The sequence below is a fragment of the Pteropus alecto genome, unplaced genomic scaffold (genome assembly GCF_000325575.1).
Source record: "Pteropus alecto unplaced genomic scaffold, ASM32557v1 scaffold94, whole genome shotgun sequence".
Taxonomy (NCBI): Eukaryota; Metazoa; Chordata; class Mammalia; order Chiroptera; family Pteropodidae; genus Pteropus; species Pteropus alecto.
The window spans coordinates 12,930,982-12,954,524 of record NW_006437736.1 but is presented as its reverse complement, the minus strand read 5'-3'; the positions used below and the strand labels follow the sequence as shown (position 1 = coordinate 12,954,524).

Below are 23,543 nucleotides of genomic sequence, written 5' to 3'. Positions count from 1 at the left end.
TCGCAAAGTAAATATTTAAAATAGATCATAGGTTCTGTAACCCTGTTTGGGCACTTTTTCATTTTATATCATATGTACTGGTAAACTGGTAATCTCAAACATGGAAGTGGCCCAGGCCTTCTCACAGAACTCCTGAGAGACGCTGCCTCCTTAAACACCAGGAGGCTGATGAGAGATGAACTGAGGGCCTGAGAGGACTCAGAGGGTCAGCTGGCCCAGAGCGGAGTTGAACTCCCTGGCCAAGTCATATGCCTACATTTGTTTGTCTATTCCAGAATATGAACAAAATGGGTGAGAGTGAATTTAGATAGCTGATCCGAGAGGCTTTGGTCCCAATGTTGGGAGTAACCTGGCAAAATGAAGGGATGCTTTGCTTTGAAGTGGCATCTATGATTTCCAGCAGCTCCGAATGCCTGCTACTGTAACTGGCATTGCACAATTAGAGGTAAATACCTGTGGGTATCTGGAGGTCTAGGAGTTACTTGTTGAATGAAAATACCCCTAGGATATGAAATAACTTTAGCTGTTGGCAACTAACACAACAGAGGAGTTCAATCAGCTTTTTGAAAAGAGTGAAGTCCTGTGAGAGCAATGTGGAGAAGGGTGGTGGGCAGGGACTGCGGAGAGCAGGGAACGGGGAGACGTGGAAAGAGGCCATGGAAGAGAGGCACCAAGGACCTTCATGAGTCTGTAGAAAGCTGTACTGGTGACATCCTAGTCACAGCCTGGTGACCTCGGATGAGTCATGCCCCATGATTCAGTTTTTCTACCTCTCTGTAAAATGGGGGCAGTCAGTCGGTCAGGATGCGACCTTTTCTTTGTCCTCCCACCATACACTCCATGTCTCTACTGCCACCTCCACAGCCACCATCAGCTAACATACCGCCGTATGCAGGAGCCCAGGGGGCTCTGTGCTGAGGGCTTGTCACACATATACTGATTTAAGTCTCACAGCCCTGAGAGTTAGTGCCTCCACTTTATAGATGGAGAAACTGAGTCTTATAGAGGTTAAATGACACACCTAATGTCACAAGCCAGCAGTAGGTAGGTGCAGGGCCTCCACATCTACGTCAATCTGGGTCAGGGGCTGGCAAACTTTTCCTACAAAAAGTAAATATTTTAGGCTTTGTGGGTGACATAAAGTCTCCTGTCTTCCTCCTCCTCCCTTTCTCTTTCTTCAACCCTTCAAAAATGTAAAAACCATTTTTAGTTAGTAAGCTGTACAGAAACAAGCTGCTGGCTGGATTTGGCCTTCAGGCCATGGTTTACCAACCCCTGCTAACAGGTAAACAGAAATGCAAATTGCTACACAATGGCATGTCTTCTCAGATTTCAGACGGGACATAAAATCCACTTAGAATCCTTGGCCTGAGAAAGTGACAGGGTTACTTGTCTGGTCTAGGTGGGTGCTGGCTTTACAGAAGACCCAGTGGGATGTGGGCACCAGAGCCTCTCTCAGCATGTGTTCTAATGGGCCCTCATGCCCTCACACCTGCCCCTCTGTCTGCTCAGCCTCCCCACTGCTCCCTAGTCTGTGGGAAACCCCACGGGGGCTCACTGGGTTGGGCCTCTTCACCTTCTCACCATCCCATTTTGCTCTCCTTCCTCCTTCCTCCTGGGACTTCTGTTCTCAGTGGCGTAAGGCCAACTGAAAAGATCCACAATCAGCTATTTGTCCCTAAGCCTTTTTGCCAGGCTGCCTTGGTGGCTGCTGTGGGGTAGGAGGTGCTGAGGCAGGAAGGGAAGAAAAGGGATGGGAGGGCTGCCATCACCAGGGAGGGGGGCCATGGCCTGGGCAGGAAGCTGGGAAACCTCTTTGTTGCTAAGGCGTCTCAAAGCTGAGGAGGTTTGGGAAAGGAAGCTCTTAGGTAAACACAGGGGATTCTGTTTGTGTGCGTGGGGCCTGCCTTGCGTGTATATCACATTCTGCCAGCATCTGTGCGCCTGTGCAGAGGCAGCATGGGGAAAGCAGGGGTCCTGGGTTCTAGGCAGTGTAGAAATTAGTTAAGCCAGGCTGCACCTAGGTTCAAGTCCTGACACCACCACTGACCAACTCTGTGACCTGGGTCCAATTCTTCAACCTTTCAGATGCCCACTTTTCTCATCTATAAAATGGGAATGGTAAGATCTATCTCAGCATGTACTGTAAAGCTTATTTATCGTATGCTTCTTACACACTGGGCACTGTTCTAAGGGGCTTCTGTATACAGCTGATTCTCATTATTTGTGGATTTGTATTTGCGAATTTGCCTATCTGCTAAAGTTTATTTGTAACCTCAACATTATTACTCGTGGTCATTCAAGAACATGTGCAGAGTGCTGAAAAATATAGTTGCCTGATACCCATGTTAGCACTTGAGGTCAAATGTGATGCTCTGCCTTTTTGTTTCAGTGATTATACTGTTCTTTTCATGGTCTATTTGGTGCCATGTTTTTTTCATGTTTGTTCTTTTTGTTGGTAATTTGAGTTTTCAGAAAGTCTCACAAATGTAGTGCTGAAGTGCTGTCCAGTGTTCCTAAGAGCAACAAAGTTGTGACAGTGCCTTATGGAGAAAATAAGGTGTTAGATAAGCTTCATTCAGGCGTGAGTTATAGTGCTATTGGCCGTGAATTCAATGTTAATGAATCAACAATATATATTAAACAAAAAGTGTTTTTAAATAGAAACACACATAAAACAAGGTTATGTATTTACTGGTTGATGAAAATGTGACCGTTTGCAGGAAGCTAACCCTCCTGTATTTCCCATAGGAATCAAGATTCAGTATTCACTGCAGTGTTCACAGTGACTTTAACATCACTACCATGAATAACAAGCATCATTTGAGCTTCAGGTCAAGATGGCAGAGTAGGTCAGTGCTGTGCTAATCTCCTCTCACAACTGCATCAAAATTACAATGAGACTACAGAACAGCCATCACTGAGAGCTGCCTGAAGTATAGATGAATGGAAGTCCTACAATTGGGGTCACACAGAAAGAGGCTACCTTGAGACTGGTAGGAGGGTTGAAGATGTGGAACGGGCTGGTCCCACATCCATGTGTGGCATTTGAGTATCAGGAGGGAAATCTCGGCTGTGGAGGTCCCTCTGGAGGAGCGAAGGTTCCTGGTCCCATGCCAGGCTCCCTAAACCAGGGTTCCAGTGCCAGAAAGAGAAGTCTCCATGATTTCTGGCTGTGAAAACCAGAAGAGATTGTAGCTGAGTGAGACAGAGAGCTGCTGGAGTTGCAGACATTCCTTTTAGGGGTCCATGTGTGGATTTACTCGCTGACGGATTTACTCCCTCTGGGATCCAGTGCTGGGGCAGCGGCTTGAAAGGTGCCAGGGACACACGAGGAGGAACTGAATTACCTGGCTTTAGAACAAGTGCTGGAGGGGCAGTTTTCTCCAGACAGAAGTGCTGGCAAAGGGCATCGTTCCTTTGTTGAGCTCTCCTTAGCCTGGCATGCAGACACAGGTGGGCACCATTTCTGAGTCTCCATCAACCTGGTTATCCTATTCTGGTGAGTCCCTGAGACCCTACCCATCCCAATTTGCAGGCCCACCCAAGCTGCCTCCAGTGGCTTTTCCATATAAATGGCCTATCTCGGCTCATGCTGCGGACTTTCCTAAAATCTCTCAAAAGTTTGCAAAACCCAAACTAGCCACATCTGGCCTTGGTGTGCCCTGTACCTCTTGCTGAGCAGCCCTAACCTAGCACTAGCAGCATCCAGCCTCGGTTAGTAGCTTGGCCTCTCGAGGCACATCCAAGCCCAGCGTGGGTTACAGTCATCTGTGGATTGCTTGGTGGCTCATGCCAGGTGGCCCTGGGCAGTGTACAGGCTATGGCTGAACTTGGCCTGTGGTGATAGCAGAGCCTCTTCCAGGAGGCCCCAGCCTGCACATTCAGTGGCCAGCTTCAGTCTGAGCCAGAGCACAACCCAGGGTCACATCCAAAGACAACATACCCAAAGGGCAGACTGTGCAGACACCAGAGCCCTGCTAAAGTGAATTCTGCTTCCTAGGGTCAGCCCTTATACAACAGCTCTTCACTGGAGTCACCAGCCAGTTCTTATAACCAATTAGCCCGAGGATCACTCTCTCCCATTGACATGCCAACAGCAACCAAAGCTCAACTGCAATAGGAGGGCATACACAACCCATGCAAGGGACATACCTGGAGCACCTGGCTCAGGTGACCAGGGAGACTGCACCACTGTGCCCCATGGGACACCTACTATATAAGGCCACTCTATTAAGACCAGGAGATGTAACAGCTCTACCTAATACCTAGAAACAAAGGCAGGGAGGCAGCCAAAATGGGGAGACAGATCAAGAAAAAATGGAGACAAGCAATCTACCAGATGCAGAGTTCAAAACACTGGTTGTAAGAATGCTCAAAGAACTTAGGGGAAGAGTAGATGAACTCAGTGAGAACTTTAACAAAGAGATAGAAAACATAAAAAAGAATCAGTCAGAAATGAAGACTAGAATAACCAAAATGAAGACTACATTAGAGGGAATCAACAGTAGATGAGCCAGAGGATCGAATCAGCGATTTAGAAGCTAAGGTAGCAGAAAACACCCAATCAGAAGAGCCACAAGAAAAAAGAATCTAAAAAAATGAGGAGAGTTTAAGGGGCCTCTGGGACAACATCAAGCATACCAATATTTGCATCACAGAGATACCAGAAGGAGATGAGAGAGCAAAGAATTGAAAACCTATTTGAAGAAATGATGATGAAAAACTTCCCTAATCTGCTGAAGGAAATAGATGTACAAGCCCAGAAAATGTAGCGAGTTCCAAACAAGATGCACTCAAAGAGGTCTATGCCAAGATATCATAATTAAAATGCCAAAGGTTAAAGACAAAGAGAGAATCTTAAAAGCAGCAAGAGAAAAGCAGTTAGACCTACAAGGGAGCTCCCATAAGACTGTGAGCTGATTTCTCAACAGACACTTTTCAGGCCAGAAGGAATTGTCATGAAATATTCAAAGTGATGAAAAGCAAAGACCTATAACCAAGATTACTCTACCCAACAAAGCTATCATTTAGAACTCAAAGGCAGATAAAGATCTTCCCAGAAAATAAAAAGCTAAAGGAGTTTATCAACACCAAGCCAGTATTACAGAAAATGTTGGAGGGACTTCTTTAAGAAGAAGAGAAAAGAAAAGAAAATATGAATAATAAAATGGCAATAAGTGCATGTCTATCAATAATTACTTTTGATGTAAATGGATTAAATGCTCCGATCGAAAGCTAGGGTGGCTGGCCCTTCTGCCATGGCAGCCATTGAGGAGCCATGGCTCTGCACTACTCAGTGGCCGTGGGCCTCAACAAGGGTCACAAGGTGACCAAGAACGTGAGCAAGCCGAGGCACAGCCACGGCGGGCACCTCACCGAGCACACGAAGTCCGTGCGGGACATGATCCGAGAGGTAGGTGGCTTTACCTGCTATGAGTGTGTGCCGTGGAGCTTCTCAAGGTCTCTAAGGACAAGCGGGCCCTGAAATGCATCAAGAAAAGGGTGGGGACACACATCCGTGCCAAGAGGAAGCGGGAGGAGCCCAGCAGTGTCCTTGCAGTCATGAGGAAGGCAGAAGCCAAGAAGGACTAAGCCCCCTTGCTTCAATAAATCTTTTTCAGAAAAAAAAAAAAAAAAAAAAAACCTAGGGGGGTTGAATGGATAAGAAAACAAGACCCTACATATGCTGCCTATAAGAGATTCACTTCAGATTGAAATACACACATAAACTGAAAGAAAAGAGATAGAAAAAGGTGTTTCATGAAAATGGAAAAAAACAAAAAATCTGGGATAGCAATACTTATACCAGACAAAATAGACTTTAAAACAAGGCTATGACAAAAGACAAAAAAGGACTCAGTTATCCCACTTCTGGGTATTTATCCCAAAACACGACTTCAAAGGGACATGAAAATCCATATATTCATTGCAGCATTATTTTACAATAGTCAAGATATGGAGGCAACCTGAGTGTCCATCGATGGATAAATAGATAAAGAAGAGGCAGTACATATATACAATGGAATATTACTCAGTCGTAAAAAAAAAGAATGAAATCTTGCCATCTGCAACAACATGGTTGGTAGAGGGTACTATGCTGAGTGGAGTCAGACAGAGAAAGACAAATGCCATATGATTTCACTTACATGGGGAATCAAATTAAACAAAACAGAAACAAACTCAAAGATACAGAGAACATTTCAGTTGCTAGATGGGAGTGGGGTTAGGGGGTAGGTGAAAAAGGAGATGGGATTAAGAATTACAAATTGGTATTTACAAAATAGTTATGGGGATGTAAAGTATAGCATAAAAATATAGTTAACAATATTGTAATAACTATGTATGGTGTTAAATGGTTACTAGATTTATCATGGTGATTACTCTTAGTTATATAAATGTCTAATCACTGTTGTATACCTGAAACTAATATCATATCGTATGCCAACTGTAATTAAAAAAAAAATCAACTGTATTAGCTCATTTCATCATCACAATGACCCTGGGAGGTAGAGCTCTCGTTATCATCTCTATTTTACTGATGAGGAGATAGAGGCACAGAGATTACTCAATTTGTCTGCGGCCGTACAGTTCTAGTTGGCAGAGCTGGGATCAAAGTGAGGCAGTCACTTCTGAATTATTTAAAGCAACATACAGAGAGCCTAGGCAGTGCCCCACACATTGTGAGTGCTCATCGAGGCTCTGCCATGCGGGGTCACTGTGGCTGTGGGATGAAATGGTCTTTATGCTGTGCCGATATTCTAAGGCTTTGTGATTTCTGACAGTTCTTCCAAGCCTGCTTGCACTGTAGTGGGCTGGGTCTGCAGGCTGGGCAGGGGTGGGAGCTGTAGCTTCAGGAGTGGAAATTGGCATGGACAGACTGTGCTTATCGAAGGGAGCATGCTGGGGTGAAAGATGCCAGAGGAGCCTGGGGGGAAACTTGGCTGTCAACTCTCTTGGTTGTACATCTTTAGAGATTTTTGCTCAGCATCCGAGGATGGCTTGGAGGAGTATGATGGCTCATCCATCTCTTTTGTAGAAGTGGAACTTGAAGCTCCAAGAGCTTCTCCAAGATGACAGGACATGTTGGGACTGACCATGAACAGATCTTATGAGGGGTGACATGAAAAATATTTAACAACCTTGTGGCACAGACACCAACCAATAATTCTAGATGCTGCTGTTGACAAGAAGGCCGTCTGCACTGGGGATGTTGGCTGAATCCTGCTGGTCTCAAGGTCTGTCCTGGCTGCTTGATTATGTCTCCTCTACCTCGGTGTCACACACAGACATGTGTGTACAGGGGTGGGTGGAGATTTTCTTCAGTAAGAATGATGGGTATCGTCTGTGTTCTATTGAGTCGCACCTGTAGCAGCTGTTCTGTCTATAGCAGTTGTTGTCTTTCCGGGAAAATTCTAATGGTGGTGGGATTAGTGGTAGTGGGTCATCTCTCCCGCACATCACAATAATTATCCATTAAGTGCCCTGTTAGTGAGGAGTGAGGGCATGGAATCTGGAGAGAAAGTCTGCATTAAAATCCCAGATGTTCATCAGCCTGTGACCTTGTGCAAACCCTCTCACATTTTGAAGCCCCAGTTCTCTCACGGGTAAGGTCCGATAAAACTATAAAACTACCTATACCCCACAGAGTATTGTGAAGATCAAGTACAATTTTATGGGTGAACATGCTTTACATGTTGAAAAATTCTGTTGCATTCAGGTCAGATGGAACTGGTTCGGATACCCGTGTGGTAGAACTGCTACTTGTTCCTCACATTCTCCTCCCTTCCTTCCTTCCATAGTCAATGGATTTTAGTTGAGAACATGACTTCCCAGAATAAAATCCCTATTTCCTAGGCTCCTTTATAGCCAGACTGGCCACATGGCCAAGTTCTGGCCAATGGGATATTTGCTGTGAGGTGGGTCTAACTTCTGTGCATGTCCTTAAAAGCCAGGGTTCTCCTCCCCCCTACGTCACTCCCTCTTCCTTCCTCCTCCTGGCTGTCCAGATTATGGATATGGTGATAAGCTGCCTGAGACCATACGATCTGGCCAGCCCCAGATATGGCAGAGCAAAAATAGTTGGTGACGGGTTTCCACCATGAGGAGCTGCCGTAGCAGTTTGGACTACTTATGTACAGAGTAGTACCTGAGGGAGAAATGCTCTCTCTCATTACATCATGGTTATTTGGGTTACCTGTTATAGCAGTCAAATCTATAGCCTAACCATGTGAAGGTGAATCTGGTGGTGAAGGCAAAGCCGTAAACCAGTTAGTTCTCAACAGGCTGGTTGCCAATACATTGCTTTTGCTCAAGAATGGTAGTTGGGGCTGGGAAGATGGGAGGGCAGGTGGCTGTGAGAATACCCTTGAGAAGGGCCCAGCAAGCCATTAGCCCTCTCTGGGTCAGTCCAAGAAGACTTGATGGGGGAGGCAGGACTTTAGGGATATCAATGGCATGGGAACTTTCTCCTCTTATCCCCCTCACCAAGCCTTCCTCTCTTCCTGGTCCGCTTCCTCTCTCCCTTATCATCAGCCAGGCACTGTACCCACTCTCTACCCCTAGGACTACAGTGAGGAAGAAGAAGACACAGTCCTGCCTTCACGGATGGCATGATGTAGGTCTCAGGCCTCTTAGGGTCACAACCTTAGGTCATCTTTCACCCTTCTTTTTCTCTCACACCCCATGAGGAATTCCTTAGCAAGTCTCGTCAGGTCTACTATCAAACTGTAACCAGAATCCCCCTTCTACTCCTACTACCCTGGTCTAAGCCACAATCATGCTTTGCCTAAACCTTGCTACGGCAATCCTGAGTCTGCTGGGGTGCCTGCTGTCTGCTTTCAGGCCTGGCTGTTTGTTTACTTGGCCAGTAGTTTGGGCAGCTTTGGGTTTTTCTTGATGAATTGTTCTTGCTGGACTCTAGAGGAGGAGTTACTTCCAGATACGGGAACCAGAATCACACAGGGAAAGTGTAAGGGAGCCAGAGGAGCAGTCCTGGGCTTCCCCGGCCAGTTCTAAGCCCTCCCCTGCCCCCTGCAGAATGCACACTCAACTCATTCGTTTCCAGCCCCTGTGGGAAGTGAAGCGGATGATCCTGTGTTTTCTGGTAGTTGTTGGCTCTTCTTCATAGCATTCATTTGTTCATATAGCTGTCATACTTTTGTTAAGCACTGCATGCCACTAACAAGCTAGGAATACAGAAAATCCTAGTGTGGTAAGTTAATATTCAATGTTCATAGATTCCCTGTTCTGTACTCTTCCTCCTTTCATTTTTTTTTCCATTTTTTCCCAGCTTTATTGAAATATAATAGATAATTAGTTGCTCCTATTTACATCGTACCATTCAATGAATGTTTTTTCAATTTTAGTTGCATACAATAATATATTAATTTTAGTTGTACAGTATAGTGATTACAGATCTATATAACTCACAAAATGATCACCCCACTAAATCTAGTAACCCTCTTCCCCCTTAATATTTATTACATTATTAACTATTTTCTTTATGCTACACTTTATAGCTCCATGTCTATTTTGTAACTATCCTTTTGTACTTCTTAATCCCTTTGCCCCTTTTCGCTGTCCTCCCCCAATACCCCTCTCATTTAGTAGCCCTCAAAATATTCTCTACCTATAAGTTTGTTTCCATTGTTTTGTTGTTGTTGTTGTTTGGTTCTTTAGATTCCACATGTATGTGAAATCATGTGATATTTGTCTTTCTCTATCTGATGAACTTCATTCAGTGCAATACCCTCTAGGTCCATCAAGGCAATATCTTTTTCCACCCCCTTCCTTTTAGTCTGTATTTTTTAATCTGAAGTGAGCCTCTTATAGGCAACATATGTAGGGGTCTTATTTTCTTATCCATTCAGCCACTCTATCTTTTGGTTGGAAAATTCTTTTCCATTTGAGATACTTGTTGATAGGAATGTAGTTATTATCATTCTTTATTCATGTTTTGATACTTTTTTTTTTTCCTTAAAGAAGTCCCTTCAACATTTTCTATAATACTGGCTTGGCATTGATAAATTCTTTTAGCTTAATTTTGTCTGGGAAGCTCTTTATCTGTCCTTTGACTCTAAATGATAGCTTTGCTGGATAAATAATTCTTGATTGTAGAGCGTGGGTTTTCATCACTTTGAATATTTTGTGCCAAGCCGTTGTGTCCTGCATAGTTTCTTTTGAGAAATCAGCTGCCAGTCTTAAGAGTGCTCCCTTGTGGGTAACTAACTGCTTTTCTCTTGCTGCTTTTAAGATTTTTCTCTTTGTATTTAACCTTTGGCATTTTAATTATAGTGTGTGGGTTCTTGGTGTGGGCTCTTTGGGTTCATCTTTTTAGGGACTCTCTGAGCTTCCTAGGGTTGTATGTCTATTTCCTTCACTAGGTTAGGGAAGTTTTCCATCATTATTTCTTCAAACAGCTTTTCAACTTCTTGTTCCCCATCAGGTACTCCTATGACCCAGATATTTTTCATTTAATTTTGTCATATAGGCTCCTTAAATTATTATTATAGTCTTGGCTTATTTTTTCTTGCAGTTCTGATTGGGTGTCCTTGGCTTCCCCATCGTCTGTATCAGTGTTTGGATCCTCTTCCTTATCCACTCTGTTGATTCCCTCTAATATACTCTTCATCTCAGATATCGTATTCTTCATTTCTGACTGGTTCTTTTTTGTAATTTCCATTTCGATTTTTATGTTTTTTATCTCTTTGTTGAAGTTCTCACTGAATTCATCTACACTTCCCCTAAGTTCATTGAGCATCTTTATAACCTGGGTTTTGAAATCTGAATATGTTAGATTACTTGACTCCATTATATCTGGATCTCTGTTCTATTCTCTCATATGGTTTCTGCTTCTTTGTCTTCCCATTTTGGCTGCTTTTCTGTGTCTGTGTCTATGTACTAAAAAAGCTCCTAAGTCTCCTGGTCTTATTAGCATGGCTTTATGTAGTAGGAGTTCAGCTACAGGCCAAGTTTAACCCCAGCCTATGCCCCTCTGATGCCACCTGTTAAGATTCAGTAAGCAATCCACAGGTGCTATGCTTATAGTTGCCTCAAGAGGCTACGCCAGAAATTGAGGCCAGCTGCCACCATCGTGGGTCTTGGGGTGAGGAGCACCAGATTCACTGAGATACACCTGGATATGGTTTGAGTGGGGCTGTGAGTTGGGGGAGGTGGAGTTTCAGGGAATTCTCTGGGCAGAGTGATCTCTGTTGTCCAGTTCGATGAAGTCTCAGCTACAGCGGCACTGAGTTCACACACTGGGAGGCGGGAAGGCTCAACAGAGGAACAATGGAGACCACCAGCACTTCTGCCCAGGAGAAAGCCTTGCCTCCAGCCCTTGCTCCAACAACTCGGTGTCCTCCTGTAAGTCCCTGGTGCCTCCTGAGCAGCTGACCCACCGCTACTGCTCAGAGCTAGTAAGTCTGTCACTGCGAAAGTCCGGTTGCTGACACGGCCCCTTTAAGAGGCATCTGCAGCTGCTGGCTCCTGCTGCAGTAGCTTCTGTCCCACTCAGCTTGGACAGGGCAGCCTCGTGTCTTCGCCCCCTCCTACCTTCTACTGATGCAGGTTGATTAATTATTTCTCTCCCTAGTTGTGGGGCTTCTGTTCATCTATATCCCAGGTGACTTTGCTTGCTGTTTGCTCTGTTTGTGTCCCATCTTTGATGTGATTGCAAGAGGGATGAACAAAGCCTTTATCATCTACATCATTTTTAGGTCCTCTGCTCTCACTTTTTAAAAAATTTTTATTTTTCAATTAGAGTTGACATTCAATATTATTTTATCCTAGTTTGAGGTATACAGTATAGTAGTCAGACATTTATATAATTTATGAAGTGATCCCCTTGATTAGACTAGTACCCACCTAGTACTATACACAGTTATTACAATATTATTGACTATATTCCCTATACTGTACTTTACATCACTGTGATTATTTTGGAACTGCCAATTTGTACTTCTTAATCCCTTCACCTTTTTCACCCAGCTCCCCAAACCCCCCTCCAGTTTGTTCTCTGTATCTTTGAGTCTGTTTTCATTTTGTTTGTTCATTTATTTTGTTAGAATCCACATATAAGTGAAATTATACGGTATTTGCCTTATTTCACTCAGCATAATACCCTCTAGGTCCATCCACCTTGTTGCAAATGGTAAGATTTTATTTATTTTTTTATGGTTTAGTAATATTTCATTGTATATATATACCACCTCCTCTTTAATCATCTATTGATGTGCATTTAGATTGCTTTCATATCTTGGCTATTTAAATAGCGCTGCAGTGAACATGGGGTGCATATATCTTTTCAAATTAGTGTTTTGGTTTTCTTTGGATAAATATTTAGAAGTGCAATTGCTTGATTATAGGTAGTATTATTTTTAAATTTTTGAGGAAGCTCCAAACTGTTTTACATAGTGGCTGTACCAATTTGCAATCCCACCAACAATGCATAAAGTTCCCTTTTCTCCACGTCCTCTCCAACACTTGTTGTTTGTTGACTTATTGATGATAGCCATTCTGACAGGTGTGAGGTGATATCTCATTGTGGTTTTAATTCGCATTCCTCTGATGATTAATCACACTGAGCATCTTTTCTTATGTCTATTTTCCATGTGTATGTCCTCTTTGGAGAAATGCCTATTCAAGTCCTCTGCTCATTTTTTAATTGGATTGTTTGTTCTTTTGGTGTTGAGTTGTATGAGTTCTTTATAAATTTTGGATATTAACCCATTATCAGATGTATCATTGGCAAATATCTTCTCTCATTCAGTAGGTTGTCTTTTTGTTTGTTGATGGTTTCCTTTGCTATGCAAAACCTTTTTAGTGTGATGTAGTCCCCTTTGTTTATTTTTTCTTTTGTTTCTCTTGCCCCTCTTCCTCTCACTTTTACAACTTTTTCTATATGAATCTCATGTCCTAGACTGGTGCCACATGCCTGGGAGCAGTGATGTGCTGGTAAATGTTTAACAACTGACTCTGAGGAAAAAAAATCCCTGATTTGTAACTGATGTGCTATGCATTGTATAAATACTCTCACCATGGCTACGCCCTCTGACTTTAAATTTAGTTTTCAGTCCTAGCTCTAGGAATCATATTCCGCCCTCCCCCTACACCACCCCCCGCTACTCCTCAGAGACCTAGCCTCTCCCCTGGAAAATCAGCATCCTCGAGGCAGCAGAAGATAGTAGCCTGGACCTGACTAATGATCGCAAGGTCTGGACCTCTTGCAGGCTAAAGATAACATCCTGACCTAGGTTGTATTTCAGGTCCTGGGCTCTAAGGTGGAATGATACCCTGGCTACTTTTCCATGAGACTAGCCAGAGGGACTCCAGAAAAGACCTCAGATCTGTCCTCAAGACCTAAAGAAATGACTTATTAACCTTACCTCACCTCTGACCAATCAGCTTCCAGCATGACCCTGAATGCCCTAACCCATGGTGTCTTATAATTTACCCTATATAGCCTATAACCTACACGCCATCAGGGAGTCAAGTTTTTAAAGCATAAGCTCCCTGTCTCCATATTGACCAATTTAATATTAAACTATTTTTTCTTTCAATACTGCAAACTCCTGCTCATGTGTTTCTTTGGGCCAGTGCAGGTGGACTCATGGAAAAAAAACATTGGGATTCCAGTAACAATGATGACATTTTTGTGCTACCATTGTGATGTCACTGAATGTAAAACTGGAAAGAGTTACACAGTAGCACACCATTATATAGTATTTCTATCACACAGATCCATATGTATAACCTCGAGTATAAATAATAGTAAAATGTAAAATAATTGGGAAATGATGAGTTCTGAGTATTATCTGTTTTAAATATAATTTATTTAATTATATTTAATTAATTTTAAATAATGGCTATTTGATAATTGAGTCACAAAATTTCTGAAAAAGTAATAATCAGCTCTTGTAAGACAGTATGAGCAGGTTCTAGCTTATCACTGCCTGGGAGCTTGTCCTTGGCCTCCCTCCAGAGCTATCAAATCGGAATATGAATTTTAACCCTTTTAACAATATCCTCAGGTGATTTGTATATGCATTAAAATTTGAGAAATATAGCGCTAGAGGTAACCACTATTTGTGATTTTGTTTATATCTTTTAGACCCTTTTCACCACACAGATACATATACATTTTTATGATTTCTTGGCTTTATCTTTAAGCAATTTAAAAACATAGACATTATTTTTTAGAGCAGTTTTAGGCTCACAGCAAAACCGAACAGAAGGTACCGAGGTTTCCCATATACCCTCTGTCCTCACACATGCATAGTCTCTCCTAATATGAACATCCCCACTAGAGTGGTATATTTGTTACAATTGATGAACCCACATTGACATGTCATTATCACCTGGAGTCCATAATTTACATTAGGATTCATTCTTGACATTGTAAGTCCTATGGGTTTGCACAAATTTATAATGACATGTGACTACTGTTATAGCATCATACAGAGTAGTTTCACTGCTCTAAATAGACTCATATAATTTTTTGGTTTTGCTTTGGTTTTTAATAAAAATAGAATCATTGTAAATGTTTTGCAAGTTTATATTTTTACTTAATAATATGTCTAATAGCTTTTCATGTCAATCTATAAAGATCTAGTTGTTTTTAATGTCTCCACAGTGTTTTAAGGCATAGATAAATCATGATTTAAAAAAATTCATTTCTCTGAATAGACACATGCTGTTTTCCCTCTTTGCTTCAAGAAACCTCATAATTAAAATTTTTTTCCCTTAACTTCCTCTCAATTTCTTTATCAAAATCTATCTTATAAAAAATCCTCCAAGTAATTTGTACTAAAGAGTTAGATGCTGACAATAATAGTTCAAACTGTCTTCCTTCTTCCCCGATTTAAAAAGTTTAAATTCTATCAATGTTTATTGAGATATTTATACATAATGTTCTAAGGAAGCCGATAGGTGATAAGAAAAATTCTGAGATGTTCTAAATTAAATTACAGTGGCTGAAGAGAGAGAGGAGTCAGAACTATTAGTCTGTTGATGGCTGTGAACAGAAAACTTCTCACATTCCTGTTTTGCCTGTTAGAATTTCAGATTAATTTCCAGGTGGATATTTCCGCATCACCTAACTCCAGACTGTGGGCTTTACGGACTGCTGCCCACAGCTACTCCCACCTGAGTGCGTTTCGTTATGTGGACTCTGCTATCCCAGAACTGGCTCCACTTTACCTTCTCCTACCCTTTTGCCTATAGCTCATGTAAATTCTTTCATATTACCTCTTTCTTCCATCTTCCCCCTACTTGAAGTATAAAAACTACTTGTAAAACTCTGGGATAATGAATGTGCTGTCTTTTCTACTTAGCCATGCTGTTGGTAGTTTAGACTCCATGCCCCAAGACCGGTCTTTTGGCTAGCACTTTTGGCTTAATAAAATCTTACTTTAAAAAATTTCAGTAGTGGAAATTAAGACTTTTAGTTTAACATAGGAAATATAAAGAAGTTAGATATAGCCCTGACCTTAAAATGCTGACAGTCCAGCAAAAAAAAAATGCAATCTGTAGACATGCATAGTAATCAGAAAATGAGGCAGAACATATACTATATGATTTCTTTCTACCCCCAGAAGTCTTATGACACTAAATATGTGGGATTTTTTTCCTTCACATCAACTAATTCTCTGAAACCAGCTAACTGTCCTACAATTTAATTTAATTCTGACACTATCTACCTGGAGTTAGCGTCAGATCCCACAAGTTAAAGGATTCAGTCCTATGAGATTGCCCTTACTCTAGATGCCAACTGCAAGTCCCAGGCCTCCTTCACTTCTGACTGAGGGGTTATAAATTGAAGGTTCCCATGATCACTTCCTCTGGTTTGAGAATTTGCTAGAATGGCTCACAGAATGCAGGAGGACACATTATTATTATTATTATTTATTATATTTTTTACTAGCTTATTATAAAGATTACAACTCAGGAACAGCCAAATACAAGAGATGCATAGAGCAAGGTATGGTGAAGTTTCCATGCCCTTTCTGGGCACACTACCCTCCCACAACTTGATGTGTTCACCAACATGGAAGTTCTCTGAACTCCATAGTTGAGGATTTTTATGGCGGCTCCATTACATAGCACAATTGATTAAATCATTGGCACTTGTTGATTAGCTCAATCTCCAGCCCCTCTCCTCTCCTGGAAGTGGGTGGTGAGGGTGGGGTGAGACTGAAAGTTCCAATTCTCTAAGCATGCCTTGGTCTTTCCTTAATCAGTCCCTATCTGGAAGCTATGTAGGGGGTCGCAGAAACAACAGTCACTTCATTAGCATACAAAAAGATACTTATCACTCCGGAGATTCCAAGGGTCTTAAAAGCTCCTGTGTCAGGATCTAAGGACTAAGACCAAATATTGTAACCAAAGATGCTCTTATCATCCCATCACTTGGGAAATTAAAATAGTTTTAGGTGCTATATGCCAGGAACTGGGGACAAGACCGAATATTTTTAAATTATATTTCTAATTATATCATAGTATCACAACATGTGATTGACACAAGACACTTATAGTTAGCTTTGATGCCATAAGATATAGAAAGTAGGAAAGAAAAACCTGAACAAAGAAACTGGTGGCATTAGAGGTTTTCGCCAGCAAGTGGGGAGGTGTCCACTTGTCCAGGGCCATCAAACTGGGCCCTTAGACAAATACTGTCAGCCTTAGGCTCATGGCTGGTGGAGGCTGGGGTGGGATGAAAGCTCCAGAGGCCAGGGAGCATTTTACCAGGTGCAGTGGCAGATGCAACCATATTGTAATGTTCCAATTCTTGGATGAGGCAGTGTGTTCACAGATGTTCATTTTAGTATATTTCATATCATGTATTTTACATTTAATATTTTATACATAAAATTTTAAAAGAAAAAAGCTTCCCTCTAAGAGAATAGCTACTACTTTCCTAAAGAACAGATATGGCCTTTGTTACAGGAGGCGAAAGACTTAAGTTTCTGAGGTAAAAATTTCTACGAGATTTTCTTCACAACCATCCAAAAGTGAGATTCTCCATCCTCTGATCCTTTTTTTCTCCAGGTCTTGTTTCTGGCTCCTTTATTTCCAGGAACTGCTGATCCCCAAAGATGGCAGACGTTCTAGTTGGTTCCTGCCCGAGGCTCAGCTGGACCGGAAAGGCTCTGGCTTGTCCCTAACCCTTTGCTCTGGCAGGAATCCGATGGTGATCATTCGGGGATGCATTCCAGAGCTGGCTGCAGCCCCAAGCCTTTTGGATGGCCTTGATGCTGCTACACACCACCCCTCATGCCTGCTCTCTTTTCTCCTCGCACATCGCTATTAGGTCCATGAACCCTGAGTCTCCACCAATAAGCTGTGTGACTCTGGGCAGGCTACTGACCTCCTCTACTTCCCAGGGTACAGAATGTTCCGCTACCCTCTGGCTTGATTCACCCTCACATCTTGCCAGCCCAGGCTTCCAGCCCAATCTAGCAGCCCATGTAGAATTTGGCTGGAAATTTTTACTTGAGAAACTTACGTCTTTCACTTCCTGTAACAAAGGCCTTGCATCTTTCACCTCCTGTAACAAAGGAAAGTGGTGGCTATTCTCTTGTAGAGAAGTTATTTTTCTTTAAAAATTTTATGTATAAAATGCTAAATGTAAAATACATGTTATGAAACATACTAAAATGAACGTCTGGGAATACACTGCCTCATCCAAGAATTAGAACATTATCAATACAGTTGCGTCTGACTCTGTGCCCCTTCCTTGTTCCATAAACCTGCTTCCCCTCAAGAGGTAGCCACTATCCTGAATTGTGAGTTTATGATTTTCTTGTTTTTTTTTTTTAAAAGAGTAGCTTTATCACATATGTGTATATCCACAAACTTTACTTTTGCTTGTTTTTGAGCCTTATGAAAATGGTGTCATATTTTATGTAGATTTTTTTTTTTTTACTATTACAAATAAAATTCTACGACCATTCTCACACACATTTCATGGTGCCCTTGTACCAGAGTTTCTCCTAGGGAGGAGTGGAATCGATGTCTTGTAGGGCATGTGAATGTTTAAGTTCACAAGATAATTGAAAATGGTGTTCAAAGCGATTGTGCCACCAGCAGCGATCGCACCAGCAGTATATAAGTTTACATTTATCTATATTCTAACAACTCTGTAGTGGTAGCAGAGCTAAATTTTTGCCGAACTATTTAATGTAAATTGATGTTTTATTGTGGGCTTAGTTCATTTTCTTGATTGTTATGAGGTTGAGCATCTTTCCATATGTCTATTAATGAGTTGGGTTTTCTTTTCTCTGAAACACCTATTTTTATATTTTGGTCATTTTTCAATTGGGTTGTTTATCTTATTCTTGATGATTTGTATAAGGTCATTATATATTCCGGATACTAGTTCTGTATTGGTTATATGTTATACGATTTCCTCTCCAAGTTGTGTCTTATTTTTTGACAGACAAAAGTTTAAAATTTTAATGTAGCTAAATACATCAATCATCTCATGATCAGTATTTTTACTTCTTTAATAAATCTGTTCTGAGGTCACAAAGATATTTTCTTCTAAAAATTTTAAAGTTTTGCCTTTAATATTTAATATCCTAATCCATTGGGAATTGATTTTGAGTATGGTGTAAGGTAGGGATCCAGTTTTATTTTCTCCATCATATGAATAACTGATTATTCCAGCATCATTCATTGAACAAACCAACGTTCTCCAATTGATCTGCAATGTTATCTTTGTCATTTTTAAAATTTCTGTATATCTGTGGGTCTCTTTCTTGGCTTTTTATTCAGGTCCATTAATCAATTTGTCTGTACTCTCACCAATACCATTCAGTCTAAAATGCTATAGTTTTATAATAAGTCTTGATATCTTGTAGAATAAGTCCTTCCATTCCATTTTTTTTTCTTGAGGGCCGTATTGGATATTTTTGGCCTATTGCACTTATCTATCTATCTATCTATCTATCTATCTATCTATCTATCTATATCTATCATCTATCATCTATCATCTGTTTATCATCTGTCATCTATTCATATATATTAGAATCAACTATCTATCTATCTATCTATCTATAATCTATCATCTGTTTATCATCTGTCATCTATCCATATATATTAGAATCAGCTTGAATCAGCTTGTTGAGATCCTCAAAAATATTGCCGAGATTTTGATTGGCATTGTTTTGGGTCTTTATCTCAAATAGGGAGACCTAACATATATTGAAAGGACTTAATATCTAAAATATATAAAGAACTCATACAACTCAATGGCAAAAAACAAAAAACAATTGAATTAAAAAATGACCAGAGGAAACAAATAGACATTTTTCTAAAATGACATATGAATGGCCAATAGGTACATGAAAAGATGCTCAGCAACACTGATCACCTGGGAAATGCAAATCAAAATTACAGTGAGACATCACCTCATAGCTGTTAGAATGGCTATTATAAAAAAGACAAGAAAAAAGTGTTCGTGAGGATGTGAAGAAAAAAGAACTCTTAAGCATGGTTGGTGGGAATGTAAATAGGTGCAGGCACTATGGAGATGGTCCTGTTTTTATTCTTTAGTTTGTTAGTGTGTGGTACATTGTAATTATAGATTTTCTAATGTTAGTTCTTTAATTTCTGGAATACATAAAACTTGGTCATAATGTATTTATCTTTATGTATTGTTGGATTCAGTTGCTCTTATTTTGTTTAGGACTTTTTACTTTGACTCATCTCACACACACACGCGCGCACACACACACACACACACACACACACAGAGTCATATGCACACATCTGACTACTTGTGGGAAAGTGAGGGCCAGAGAAGTTTAGTCAGTTTCTCAGGGTGGAGGTTAAAGTAGGTGGGAACTCTGACCTCCAGGACCCTGACTCTGTGGTTTCTATCTGGGTTAGGATCCTCAGGATGAGGAAACCCAATAAAGAAAGACTTCCCGATGAACTACCCTGTGTTTGAACCTTTTCCTTCCCTTCCTTTAAGCCCACCTGTGTCCCACTATATGATGTCATGTTGATGTCCATATATATTGGAGGTACCCTCTGCCTACCACTCATAATTAGTTGCTGTAATTCATCAAATTACAGCAACTAATTATGAGTGGTAGGCAGAGGGTACCTCTTTGTCCAGAAGGACTGGCAGATAGCTCTGGGTCCAGAGAACAGCCAGTCAGAACAGGAATTGGGTTTCTGAGCAAGGGGCACAAGATGTGTCAGTAGATGCTACTCTGTTTGGATCACTGCTTGGGAGACTTGAATTATTAATAAAAATTCTAGGAAGCTAAGTAGCTTTTCAAGAATCTTTATCCCATTAAGGGAGCATAAATTCCAAGTGTGCTTCCAAGCACCATTATTTTTTCATTTTGAAAATTTATATTGATGTATAATATTCACAGAGAAAGTACACAGATCAGAAACACACAGTTCAATACTTTTTCACAAACTAAACACACCCTCTCGTCACCAGCACCTGGTTGAGAAATAGAACATTACCAGCATTCCAGAAGCTCCCCTCATGCTCCCATCTAGTCACTACTTGCCTGTCTCAAGGGAAAACATCCACCTGACTTTTAACAGCTTAGATTAGTTCTGCCAATTGTATTGTATGTAAATGGAATAACCAGTAAGTACTTTCTTGAGTCTTGTTTCTCAATATTACATTTGTTAAATTTATCCATGTTGTTGTGTGTGGTTGTAGTTCATTCTCATTGCTCTATAATAATCTGTCGTGTGAACATACTGCAATAGATGTATCCATCCTACTGTTGGTGGATATTTGGGTAGTTTCCAGTTTGGGGCTGTTACAAATAGAAGTCTTGCTAAGTTTGGTTCATTGTAAAGAGGTATTAAAAAGTAAATCAAGCTGTTTTTTACTGTGCTCTTTTAGCATTTTTTTCCCCAAAAAATTTTTCCAGGGAAGCAAGAATCTAATTGGGTCAAGAAAAAGTCTATCTCTGTTCTTTAGAATTCACAGTCCACCTCTTCTTCCTCCTCTCATCTGCAACTTTACTTTGTAAGCTGACTTCCCAATAACTTTCTGTGTTTAATTCTTTCCTCTCTCACTTTTTGTAACATTAAAAAAGTAAACATCATTTTAAAGATATTAAGTACTATTCAAGCACATTGTAGAAAAATTGGAAAATACAGAGATGTTGAAATAAGAAAATGACAACCTTCTGCCATCTACAGATAATAGTGCAAATATACTAGCATATTCTTTCCAGTGTTTTCTTCTATATATATGTTACATAGTTGAGATTGCATTGTATATGCTTATTCATATCTCTTTTCACTTAAGATCATATCATAAGTATTTCCCCATGTCATTCGTAACTATTCTTCAACATTGTTTTTCCTGGCTACGTGATAATCCATCCCACGTGTGTGCCAGAAATGATTTGACTAATCTACGAAACAGGGACATTTAGGATGCTTGCTTTTTCATTTCAACAATTAGAAACAATGCCACAGCGATTATCTTGGGTGTAGACCTTTGTCCTCATTGTAGATAATTTCCTTAAGTTAGTTCCTAGAAGTGGAATTTATTGGATCAAAAGTTATGAACTCTTTAAAGGAGTCTGATTCATCCCATGTTGCCAAGTTGCCTTACAGAAAGGTGCCATTTTTATGCTCCCACCAGCTTTAGGCACTAAGAGCGTGAGAGAACACATTTCCTTGCGTCTTCATGCATATTGAATATTGTTTACTATGGAGTATCTTCATATTGTTCATATTAAAGTTTATCTTCTGATTTTTTTTTGACCTGTGAGTTATTTGGAAGTGTTTTAAAATTTTCAAATATAGGAGGATTTAAAAAAATCTTTAAAGTGGACTTTTCAATTTAATTGTATTGTGGTCGGAGAATATGGTATGTATGCTGCCTATTCGTTGAAATGTGCTAAGAATTGTGCATCATCAATTTTGTAAATGTAAAGGTGACTAATCATCCCAATTTGTTTGGGACTGAGGGATTTCCTGGAATGAAAGACTTTCAGTGCTAAAATCAGGACAGTCCTGGGCAAACTGGGCTGAGCTGGTTACCTTACATGTACCTGAGAATAATGTGGATTCTCTAATTATTGGCAGAGTCTTAATAGATCCATTAGATCAGGCTTATTTGTTGTTTCAAAAAAACACTTTTTAGTTAAATTTTTACTTTTAGAAAATTATAGATTTGCATGCAAATGTAAGAAATAATATATAGAGATCCATTGTATCCTTAACAGTTTCGGAATATCACCACCAAGAAATTGATGTTGATACAGATCACCCATTTTATGCGGACTTATCAGTTTTTCTTGTACACATTTGTGTGTGTGAGTGTATTTATTTAGTTCTGTACAGTTTTATCACAAGTGTAGTCTTGTATATCCATCACCAACAAAGGTCCCTCCTGTTGCCCTTTTATAACCACAAGCCCTCCCTCGTGTCCCCCCTTCCACTCTCCCCTGTCCCTAAGCTTTGGCAACCACTAATCTGTTCTTCATTCCTATACTTTTGTCATTTTAAGAATGTTTTGTAAATAAAACTGTACAGTATGTAACCTTTTGGGGTTAGTTTTTTTTTTTCCCATTCAAGGTAATCCCCTGGATATCTATGTATGTTTGGGGATAAGTAGTTTGTTCTTTTTTATTGCTGAGTAGTATTTCATATACGAATGAACTACAGTTTAACTATTAACCCAATGAGAGACATCTGGGTTGTTTCCAGGTTTTGATGTACAGGATTTAGTGTGGACTGAAGTTTCCATTTCTCTGGTATAAATGCCTAAGAGTGCAATTGCTGGGTTTAACAATTGTTTTAAAAAATCTCTATTTTGCCAATTTTATTTGTTTGCCTATGGATACTTGAGAAAGACTTCAAAGTCAATTTATTGACTTATGTATTTTGAAGCTATTTCATAAGATACGTACAAATTTAGAATTATTGTAACTTTCTGTCTATAAAATTAGGACCCCAGGTCCTGGGATAGTGGTTCTGGGTTTCGGAATCCTACTGTGCTACGAGCACGAGAAATTCCATAAGACATAGTGATTTGAACTTCTTTAACTCTATGGAAATAATAATGTGGTGTTGTGGTTACTGAGAATGTGAGATTACTCTGAAGTTGTGCCATTCTTTTGACATTGTACTGTAGGCATGTCACCATCATGATGATGATTGTGAAAGAAGAAATGAGCTTACTATTTCACCACAAGCTGTCTGTGTTCTCAGAAGACAGGAAGTGGAGGACCGCGGCTTCCATTCAGTCAAGGTGCTGGCAGTATATGCTGGGAGCTGCTAGCTTGAACTGAGAAATCTGGCATGTTTACTTGGAGTGAGCATCCAAGAAAGTTCTCTTTCCTGTGGAGTTTACGTAGGAGAAAAGATGCTACAAAGATAAAATGGAAAAGGCAAAGATGACCTTGGAGGAATCTTTCTTCTCTTGAGGTTCTTTTGCATTTGTATTAGTTATACTCTGGAGAATTTACTCTGTAGGCAGGCAGAGGTCACCTCATCCAGCCCCTGCCTCTGGGCAGCATTGATCCAAGTGCCTTCAACAGTTACAC

The 23,543-nt window shown here is 40.5% G+C and overlaps 1 pseudogene; it reads left to right on the top strand.

Moving 5' to 3' along the window:
* The first annotated feature begins 5,281 nt into the window (after nucleotides 1-5,281).
* LOC102885259 lies at nucleotides 5,282-5,595 on the top strand (annotated as a pseudogene).
* Nucleotides 5,596-23,543: the final 17,948 nt, after the last annotated feature.